Source organism: Pinus tabuliformis, chromosome 7 (assembly GCF_031772625.1).
Source record: "Pinus tabuliformis cultivar Carrire ecotype Pingquan chromosome 7, CPIR1, whole genome shotgun sequence".
NCBI classification, from domain to species: domain Eukaryota; kingdom Viridiplantae; phylum Streptophyta; class Pinopsida; order Pinales; family Pinaceae; genus Pinus; species Pinus tabuliformis.
Genome location: NC_142293.1, coordinates 820,175,543 through 820,187,613, shown reverse-complemented (window position 1 = coordinate 820,187,613; position 12,071 = coordinate 820,175,543).

Below are 12,071 nucleotides of genomic sequence, written 5' to 3'. Positions count from 1 at the left end.
CTCTGACCTGCATAGGCCTGATCGCATCTGAAATTGAACAGTCAAGGTTCGAATCTCCATTATGGCACCCATTCGCACCATTCCATTGAAACGTTGTTCAATTGGAACGTTGTTCAATTGACTGTGTATGGTGGTATTGAACGCTGTCCCTCACATTGACGTTGACGCCCAATTCCAGCAGATACCTGAGGTGCTCCACATCAAGCAACAAAGGTTCCTCCTCGTGGGGTTCGTAATAGAGATTGTCCAAGTCGCTGTCGTCCATAATCGCAGGACGTGGCCCCGTTGTTTGGGTACGTTGTCAAGCTGTAGCACGGAATGTTGAGAAATTTTGGGCTGCCTGCACTATATCTCTATTGGTAATGGTATCAAAGCATATCAATATATTTTTATTTTGCTTCACGTTTGGTGAAAGTCCATGGAAGCCCATATATGTTACGAGAGATGGTTGGAAACAACCCAGTTTTTTTGAAATAGCTAAACCCATCAAACAAAATCTCTAAAACGATTCTTGTTTTTTATCTGGGTTGACTCGTGAAAATCCCATTGTAAAATACAGAAATCACAAGGTATAAAAGCAAAAAAACGATATATGTATTTATATTTAATTATTGGGCATACTGGCACAATAATCGAACAGCAAAGGAAAAGACAGTTCGTCTTATAGAAGCTGAGAAACGATGCTGAACCCTCAACAGCCCATCGTCGCACTGTTCAATCTCGGAAGCGGGATATCATCCCCATGGGGCCCCGGGCTTATTCAAGCTAACTCTATTCCCTTCCTCTTCAGGGATTGCTTCATCATTCGAAAAAATTATCTTTGACAGAGATCGAGAAGTTGAATTTATTTATTTTGAAGTCGCAGATTCATCGAGTTTTTTCCGATCAATAGAGATGGAAACAATTTATTTCAGTCTGCTCCATTGAGAATGGTATCGAATGCCTGTTTCAAATAAATGTTGCTAACATATATTTTGAAGTTTTCAAATAAATACGCTTGCTGCCTGATTCAAATAAGTTCGAATTTAAAATAAGTTTTGTGCGCTGGCCTCCATAACTTGGTTCACCCATAACTTGGTTTAATTCTTTGCCGAAGTTGACCGCTGTAAATTACAGTTCAAAGAATGCGCATGACCATGATATTTATAGGTGAAGTTTTATGAGATTTATATAAGATTTATAAGGTGAAGTTTTATGAGGGTTATATGATGGACTTATATGAAACTTATATGAGGTTTATGTAAGGTGAATTTATACAATGATGGATTTATAAGGGTCACATTGTGGATTTGAAATCTTTTGAGTTGCCCTTTTGAGTACAACTTCATCGTATATCAGCAGAAAGTTTTTTTTATCAGCAGAAGTTTTTTATCAGGGAAAGTTTTTTATCAGCAGAAGTTCTTTTTATCAGCAAAAGTTTTTTTTTTATCAGCCAAAGTATTTTTTTTACAGAATGCATTCAATCATCTCTATGGTAGGAATAGTTCTCACTGGCAAGGAGAACTATCCTGAATGGTCCCGGATGATAAAACACATCCTCATCTTCAATGAGTTGTGGAAAGGAGTGTGTGTCGGAGAAGGAGACAATGACCCAGTGCAGCCTACATCAGACAAAGAGCTCGTCATTTGGGAAAACAAGAACAACAAAGCCTATGCATTAATCGCAACATCTGTAAATGAAGAAGTAAGTCGCCATATTTCATCATATTCAACTGCCTTTGAAGCTTTACAAAAGCTGAAAGAACTCTATGACTCACATTCTGCACTTGAAGTTGTTCAGCTCATGATTAAACTCTTCACTCTTGAACTGAAAAATAATGATCCTCTTGCTCTTGCATCTGAAGTAAAGTCTATAATGCATGATACTAAATCCACTAAGGTTGAGCTGGATATCCCTCTTATTGCTTTTCTCAAGGCACTCTATCCTACCTACTCCAATTATCTTGAGTCTTTACAAGCAAATGGAAATCTTAAAGATATAACCTTTGACTCTCTTGTGAAAAAGTTTGCTGAAAGAGAGAAAGCCTTTGGAAAGAAGACAGCTCCTAAATCTTCTGAAGAGACTGTGTGCCTTGCTCATAAAGAAAGGCATCCAGCTCAAGATTCTACAAGAGGAAGAGGTGGACGAAGAGGAAGAGGAAGAGGAAGATAATTCAGAGGCGGGGGGGGGGGGGGGGGGGGGCAGACATTCTCAAGGAGAAAAGGCAGACTTACATTGCATTCGCTGTAAACAAAATGGATCACATGATGCTTCTACATGCAAGCTACCATGGGACAAAATTGAGCAGAAAAGAAACTAGCAGAAAGGTAAAACTGATGATACAGACAAAGGTAAAGCACCTGAATCTGCTCACTATATTGAGGCACAATGTAACATTGGAGTAAATGAAGATTTGTTTAATGCTTCACGTGCTTCTTCGAAAAATGATTGGTTTCTTGATTCAGGAGCAACCTGTCATATGACTCATAGAAAATATTTTTTTGAAGATTTCACTGACAATGTTGATGGAGCAGTATACTTTGCAGATCAGTCAAAAATCAAGCCATCAGGGCTTGGCACAATCAGGCTTAAACTGCCTGGTCTTCCAGACTTTCTTCTGGATCATGTTCTATATCTCCCACAGCTCAAGAGAAACTTGTTGTCCTTGGTCCACATCCACCAGCAAGGTCACTCCATTCATATGTTTGATGGCAAGCTTGAGGTAAGAAAAGCATCTGACCACTCACTTGTCATGAGGGGAATAGAAGAAGAAAGGCTTCTCAAACTGCAAGGAACCTCTGCTCATGCACAACATTTCTCATATATTTCTCATCATGAAGAAGGTACACTTCCATCAAGTTTATTATGGCATGCTAGATTTGGACATTTAAACTATGACAATCTTCGCTTATTGAAGAAAAATGGTGTTGCTGGTTTGCCTACAATTCCTAGGAAACATAAGCAATGTGATGCTTGCATTCTAGGAAAGCATAGCAAACAGTCTTTTCATGATTCACATTCAAGAGCACATAGGAAGCTTGAACTCATTCATTCAGATTTATGTGGTCCAATGCTTGTTCCTTCTGCAAATGGAAATAAATATATCATGACATTTATTGATGATTACACCAGAATGTGTTGGGTTTATTTATTGAAGAACAAATCTGATGATTTTCAAACATTCAAGACTTTTCATAAATGGATTGAAAATGATGCACAATCTCATATTGGGTCTATTCGCACTGATAATGGAAAAGAATATACATCAAATGAATTTGAAAACTATCTTCGCCAACATGGGATCAAACATCAAACAACTGTGCCTTATAATCCCCAACAAAATGATGTAGCTGAAAGAATGAATAGAACAATCTTGAATATGGTACGATCCATGCTTTTCTTCAAAAATGTAAAGATAATGTTTTGGGCTGATGCTGTTCTATGTGCTGCATATATAAAGAATAGATGTCCATCTAATGCTATAAGAAACAAGACTCCTTATGAATTGTGGTATGGACATGTTCCTTCAGTAAAACATCTCAGGATCTTTGGTTCCACCTGTTATGCTTTGATACCAAAGGTACATAGAAACAAACTTGGTGCTAGAAGTCGTAAGTGTATCTTCCTCGGGTATTCAAACACCTCTAAAGCATACCGCCTCTATGATGAAGTAAATAAAAAGTTTGTTGTATCTAGAGATGTCATTTTTCTTGAATCATCCAAATCTGACAATGTTGTTGAGCGGCAACTTGATCGCTTGGATAGATTCGCAAAAACGAAATCATTTCAAGAATTTGATAATCATATTCCTCATCTTGAAGGGGGGATTCCTATACTAGAACAACATGTGGAATCTTCTTCTTCTGAAGAACAATCTCCTCTGCATGAAACTCCAACAACGGATGATGCTTTAAGTGATATAATTGATAGAATTGGGAGACTCAATCTTGATTCAGTCCCAACTCAATCAACAGAGCAGCTTGGACCATCTCAGAAAGGTTCCCCAAAGTGGCTGACAAAGACACTTGAAAGTGTTCATCCTGATGAAATTGGAAAAACAGGAACCAGAAATTCAAAAAGACAAGATGGAGGTGATGTAGATGACTCTAATTCACCTGTTGATATGGATGTTACTTATGATTGTGAATTGAACTTGTCTACATATTTTGAACCAACTTCCTTCAAAGAAGCTACTTCTCATGATGAATGGAAAGAAGAAATGAAAAAGGAGTATGATGCCCTCATAAAGAATGGCACTTGGAAGCTGGTTGATCCTCCATTTGGAACCAAATCAATTGGCTGCAAGTGGGTCTACAAGAACAAATACAAAGCTGATGGCTCACTTGACAAGCACAAAGCTAGGCTTGTGGCAAAAGGTTTTGCATAGAAGGAAGGGGTCGATTATGAGGAAACTTTTGCCCCCACAGCAAAATGGGCCACCATCCGGACACTCTTTGCACTAGCAGCTCAGAACGGTTGGAAAGTCCATCAAATGGATGTAAAAAATGCATTCTTGAATGGAGATCTAAAAGAGAATGTTTTTATGTCCCAGCCTGAAGTATTTGCTGTGAAAGGACATGAACAAAAAGTATGCAAACTTGCGAAGTCCTTGTATGGCCTCAAACAAGCACCGCGAGCCTGGTATGAAAAACTAACTGAGCATCTACTGAAACTCAACTTCAATCATTTTGATCTTGATGATGCAACTTTATTTGTCAAGAAAGTTGGAAAAACAGTTGTATATCTTTTGGTATATGTAGATGATCTTTTAATGACAGGGAACAATGAAAGCTACATTGCATCCATAAAGAAGGAATCGGGGAAAAGTTTTGAAATGACTGATTTGGGCTATGTTCATTACTATCTTGGCATTGAAGTAACCCAACATCCAAAATCCATATTTCTTTCTCAAAAGAAATACATTGGAGATTTGTTAAACAGATTTGGCATGACAGAGTGCAATCCTCTTTCTACTCCAATGGAACAAAACTTAAAGCTCACATCTATTGAAGGAAAGGAATTTGAGGATGCAACAAAGTATAGACAACTTATAGGAAGTCTCATCTACCTCACTACTACCAGACCAGACATTTCATTTGCTGTTGGAATCCTCTCCAGGTTTATGAAAAAGCCTTGTGAGGGACATTGGTCTGCTGCAAAAAGAGTTCTAAGGTACTTGAAGGGAACTCAAGACCTTGGAATCAAGTATACATAGGCGGACGACTTCAACTTGATTCAGACTTCGATGGAGACAAAGAAACTAGGGTATCTACTTCAGGATATGTTATGAGTCTTGGATCAGGAGCTGTCTCTTGGAGATCACGCAAAAAATCAGTTCCAACAGATTCCACAACAGAAGCAGAATACGTGGCAGTAGCTGAAGCAACGAAAGAAATTGTGTGGCCCAGGAAAATTCTTGAAGATTTGCAGGTAAAACAAGTACAATCAACTCCACTCATGATTGACAACACCTCTGCAATAAAGTTGGCAAAGAATCCAAAGTTCCATGATCGTACAAAGCACATCAATACTAAATATCATCTGATCCGACATCATGTTGAGGCCAAAACAATCCATCTCCGTCATTGTTCCACAAATGAGCAAATTGCAGACATCTTCACCAAAGCGCTTGGAAGAGAAAAGCTTGAAAGATTCAAAATGATGCTTGGACTCACCAACATCCCTTCAGATTAAGGGGGGGAATGTTGACACCTAATCCTCTGCAGTTGGGTGAACCTGGAATGTGAACAGTCATCAGAAGATGAACTAAGCAGTCACATTCTTGTTTTTGTGGGGAAAAATTCCTATGCAGGACGATCCTATCCACCTAAGGTGTGACAGTTCCTTAGCAACAAACAAAGACAACTATTCTAATATCTCTTCCTTTATGAATTAAGAATGAAGAGAGATGGATGGACTAACTGGTGTCTTCCGTTTGTCCCTCGATCCAGTTTCCCTTCTCTTGGAGAGTTCCCAGCTACTTGCCTTCTCGCTCGCCCAGCTTCAAGAGGTTTCTGCAAGATCATAAGAAGAGAACGCTACACAAGACATGGATTCATATTCATAACTTGTTCAGGATTAGAAATAAACTAAAAATACTAATGCAATCATACATCAAAAATACATCAGTATATAGGAGAAACCAAGATAGCTTTATTGATGAATAACAAGGTTCAGGAAGAGATACAACCCAGAGGGTTCCAATCCAGCATCTCCTTCCCAGCAAATGGAATTCCTATCTTCACCCCCTTCAAAGCATTAAGCACCCAATGATTCTAATCTCAAACCAACAACAATTCTTTGCAATAACAAAATTCCAGCCTCTAGATCTCATGGAGGAGAGATCCATATATAGATGTTTGGAGAGAGGATGAGTCAGCTTGAGATCTGACTAGTGTCCTCTCTCTCTGTCAGTCCTTGATTCCACTTGGAGGTTCTTGCATCCACTTGGAGATTTGGAACCTCTTACTCATCACCAGTCGAATTCCCTGAGGCAAGTGTCATTTTGGAAGCTTCCTGGGTTCTGACACCTTGAGAAATGAACTTGCCACATGTCCACTCTCGCTCAGTGCAGGTAGCCAGTGTTTCCTTTGACATTCAGCGCAGGTAGCCAGTGTTGGCTTTGAAATTCAGCGCAAACAGCTAGTGGAGCCACTAAAATGATCCTAAGTTGACTTGTTTTTGAGCAGTTTCTGGTGGAGAACTTTTGTGAACTGCTGTGGTTTGTTAGCCTTGTTCCTCTAGGGGTAGGAACAACATGTTTAGGGACTTTGGATCCCTTAGATTATTGACATTTCATGCTTAATGCTGTAAGGCACAAAAATGTCTATAACAGTTGCCCCCTAAAGTATGAGGCTATTTATGGGGTGAAATGCTTTATCAGGGGGATCCGAAGTTCATCCAATGTTGGGAGGAGACCTGTAATAAGATACAATACAATACATTATTTTTCATACTGCTTTCATGATCTAGCTGAGGCGGGCATTCCCATGCTCAGCTTTATAAATTCATTTTCCTGTACATATAACAGACAATCGTCTAATGGTAGACTGATAATTTTGATGAAATTATCATCCTTTGAGTAGGATGATTATCTGCTTCAATGATGTACATGTCAATGTCTTTATCTTTCCTGAATATATATCGCAGCTCGGATGGATGAAACTAGATCCGGGGTCTTCAAACTCGTTCGATCTTCACTCTAAGTACAAGTCGATCCATGTGAGAAATGTTCTGAAGTCGAACATGGAAAGACATCGCTTGATTACCGGTCGATGATGTAAACCGTTAACAAGCGCGAGAGGAGTCACCGATAATGATAATGACCCTCAAGGTACTGCAGTACAATTCACGTGGTGTGAATAAAGGACTTGGCATCGAACACCACGCAAAATCTTTCGGTCGAAGGTCATTGATGTATACCTGTCGCCGGAAGTGAGAAACTTGCCATTGAGGCATGCAAGCTTCAAAGTACTGAAGGGGTTGTTCCTAGATCAACTTCTTGGATAATGAGTTGATGTCGACAAGAAGTGATCCGTCAAAGGAGGGCCTTAATGAATCCCACATCAGTGACACGGAACGGAGCTAATGATTTTAATGGAGGTGAAAACGATCTGTGACATATGATTCAGGGTGGCGGTCATGAAAGGATGAAGGATAATGTATAGCAGTGGATGGGACCCGGTTGACTTTTCTGAACGACTTCTCTTGAACATATGTCGACATTGATGCGATGGATTGGTAGCATTACCCCAAATATGGATGGTATGGCAAGACCATGGATGTGACCGATGAATGAAACAACCCAACCCGATTGTGGTACGGAGGAAAAGTGTCATGTTCAAGAGCGACTTGCTACCATCAAAGTTTTCTTTAGTTTCTCCCAATTTTTCCCCAGTCATTGCTGACCAGTACCTCTTTATTTTTGTCAAGCTTGAGGAGGATAACATATGATTGTTCTATAACCTGCCCTTCGGGCAAGCCCATCGCTATGTTTTAACGAGCCTAGCGATAGTGAAACTCGTTCTCGTCTAAAGACAAGTTTGTCGCTATTTAATGATTTTAACGAGTCTAACGACAAGGATAACTCGGTCCTTTTCATTTTTAGAGAGTCTGAAAAGATACATAAAGTTAACTCCAAAAGTCCTTTTTCGTCATCTAATCCCTTAGGTCCGAAAAAGTATAAAACAATACAGAAGGGATGAGTTTTCGATAGTTTTAACGAGCTGAATAAAACAAGCGCTCGATCTTTTTGTGCAATAATCCCTTAGGTCCAAAAAGATTAAAATCAGGGAAAATTTTAAGAACCCCCCCTAAATTTATAAATATAATAAATGGGCGAATCTCCATGGTATATAGGAAAAATGAAAGGCGATTTCATCAATAATATAATATGTATATATAATTTTTTGGCGAATCTCTCACTAGGCATGGCGAATATTTTACTCAATTATAAAATCTTGTAAGATCTTGGCGAGTCTTTCACTAAATAATAAAACTTTGTAAAGTCCTAGTGAATCTTAGCATAGGCTCCATGCTGGTTTAATTCCCCTATTTAAATAGGCTACATTCCAGGTGAATACCATGGGTCAATACCATGTGCCATTTTGGTGAATACCATGGGTCAATACCATGTGCCATTTTTATTTTTATTAATTCTAATATTAGGGTTAATAATGGTTTTTTGCATGGTATTAATAACAATCTAGTCCATGGTATTTTTCACATAGTATTTTGGCCATAGGTTTCACCTAGATATAACCCATTTTTTGAGTGTTCGTAAATATAAGGTGACTTATGGAGTAAATATAAAAAATGTTTTATTTGTTTACCATACCTCTCGTTTATTTATATTTTTATTAATTTACCATACCTCTTTTACAAATATGGTATTTGGCCCATAGGATTCACTTAAATAAAACCTCTTTCTTGAGCCTTCATAAATAGAACGAGGGTTATGGACTAAATATAAAAAGAGGTTTTATTTATTTACGATACGTCTAGTTTATTTATATTTTTATTTATTTACCATACCTTTTGAGTAAGTATAAAAATACGTTTTATTTATTTACCATACCTCCACTTTACTTATATTTTTATTTGTTTACACCCAGGTGACTTATGGAGTAAATATAAAAAATGTTTTATTTATTTACCATACCTCTCATTTATTTATATTTTTATTAATTTACCATACCTCTTTTATAAATATGGTATTTGGCCCATAGGATTCACTTAAATAAAACCTATTCTTGAAAATGGGCGAATGGATTCACTTAAATAAAACCTATTCTTGAAAATGGGCGAATGGAAGGTTGTAAGTCCTAATTTCAAGGGCTAAATTTACCTTTTTTACCCTCTCCCTTAAAACAAGGTGGGCTATTTGAGGTGATTTGTAAAAATGTACTATGATACAAAATATTCGCCCACTAAAAATTTAAAACCCCTTAATTTCGCCAAAGGGCAAACATTCGCCCCTAAAATTATCCTTGATTAAAATATAGAGGAGGGATAGCACTTCCTGTCCCTTTAACGAGCTGGAAGGCCAAGGACTCGGCAATATTTTCATATTTTACGAGTCAGTTGAAAAGAGCTTAAAGAAGACTCGTCTTTTGAGGAATGAGTGATAAACAGGGTTAGCAGCTGATTCCAGGTGCAGGTTGGAATTTTCCAATCATGGCAGTGTCACAAGGATGGCTAGGTGAAATCACTCTTCGCAGCTGTTCCTCAAAATGGGTAAACAATCATATGGAGGTGAACGATCGGCCAAATGAAAAGTGGAGTTGACGGTGCAAACACGACCAAGGCTTTAATGGCTGATAAGGTTACATTTACAGTGGTTATTTACCGGGTAGTGGTTCATTTTTTATTTTAAAATGAGCTTAAACGTCGGTGGAAACACTTGCTCATTGCTTATGTTTATTTTTTAACGAGCATGAAGTCCGCCTTAAAACTGCTCGGATCTTGTGTTTATTTTTTAACGAGCATGAACTGTGTGCTAAAACTGCTCGATAAGTTTGCATGCCCCCAGCATAATAACACAAATCGAGGTGCATGCCCCCCAAGCTTCATTGCATTCAACTCGGTGGTTGGAATGAAGGTTTACCTTTGAGATTTGGAAAGGAGATTGTTTCATTTTTTAATGAGGTTGACACAGTAAAAGAACTATCCTCATGACTCCTTGTTTCATTTTTTAACAAGGTTGACACGAGATTAGAACCGTCCTCAGAGCCCACTGTATTTACAGTATTTCTATTAGGGCGATGATCCATGCTGACAAAATGTTTAGGAATCTTCCGAATCCATTAGATATAGAAGATTTCATATTGTAGGTTTCCACTGTGGCCACTTCCGCCAGATTACTTGCAGGTAGTAGGGCAAAAGTACCCATTAAGGCAGGGTCTTTTAGGAGACCTACTCCAATATTTTGAAGCGAATAATTGCTTCCATGGATCATTGGAATGCTTCCCGTAACTTGTGAACTGTCGGGGAGGAAAGTTTGTTGGTCGACGACTGTAATTCCTCCTTGAAAGGGAAATGCAATATTCCTGAAGTAGGTCGACACAACTGCGGCCATGGCATATATCCAGGGCCTTCCCAGTAGGATGTTGTAATCGAGGTTTCCATCAATTACTTCAACATCAATTCCTACTGTTTTGCCCCCTAGTTCAACTTGCAAGTTACTTAAAATCCCGTATGGAGTGTATGATCGTCCATCAAATGCTTTTAACGTCTTTGACGATCTTGACAAGGGTGGTGAGCCTAAATTCTTCCAACAACTCATCGACATAATACACGTAGATGCCCCCTCATCAATAATTGTTCGATGAACAGTTTTGTTGAGGGCTTTCACTTGAATAAGGAAAGCTATTTGAGCTGGTAACTGAGGGTCATATCCTTTATGATCAAAGGCCACAAGATTGGAGTCCATTGGGTCAATTTCACCTATTGCTGATAATAAAGCTTGCTCTTGGGAGAGGCAATTTTGTGGTACCTCAAGCGTCGACATAGCGGACGGCGATTGGGCCAGGTCCTCTATTATATTATAATTCTGTGCTATTTTTGCACGAGGATTAAATGTCGACTTGTACACTACTCCCTTTGGCGACTTTATCATTTGTTCAGGAATGGTGGGTGGCACAACTTTGGTCAAAGTTGTTGTCGAACTACTAGGTTGTTCATTAGCCTTGTTATTCGACACCTGTGGATTCCCGTAATCTTTATTCCTTGCCAAAGAATCATTTTGTTGCTTTGAGATAGACAACATAAGCACTTGGGATCGGGAAGCATTTTGATTAGCAACCAGTTTGGTACCCGGGCTTGGAAACGGATCAGTCAATACTGCTGAGGTTTTTGAACTCTTAAAGAGTTTCTTAACTTCAGCTATATGTGGACAATCTCTCGTCCAATGATCCTCATCGCATATATGACACCCCGCAGGGGGTTTCCTTTTTCTCCCTTTCTTTTTCTTCTTGCCCCCTGGTTGCTTCAGTTGTTTGCCCTTGTCGGTCGACGCGGCATTTACTTCCGAGGCAAGAAGTTCCTCATTCGCATTTTGACTGGAAATCTTACGGGCCCTTTTAGATGTAGCCTTTGTCGATTTCGTGTCTGTGGTGCCAATCACGCCATCGATGGCATGAGAGTCATTGTTTGATTTAGGAGGAGGAGGAATTGAGAATTCCGGTCTAGGGGCGTCAGGTATTTTGTCGTAGAGCGTGCCAAACTGAGTATAGACCAAGTCCAGATATTGTGCACGAGCAATAACTTGCTCCTCCGTTACGACTCCCCCCTTGGCCACATCTTCTGTTATAGCAGGAAGTAACGACTTTATAAACCATTCAGCTAACAGCTTATCGAGAACGTACGTTTTCACCATCCTACGATGACGACGCCACTCATGTATATGATCAGATATATGAGTGGTCATTGTTTGCTTGAAGTTGGTTAAGATTTTTGTTCCCATTTCATACTTTATCGGTAATTGAAAATGGGTTAAGAAAGTCGTGGCTAGGGAGCTGAAATTATCGAACGAGGCTCTAGGTAATTCAATATACCATTTTGCCGCCGGACCCGTTAACGTCCTCTGGAAAAG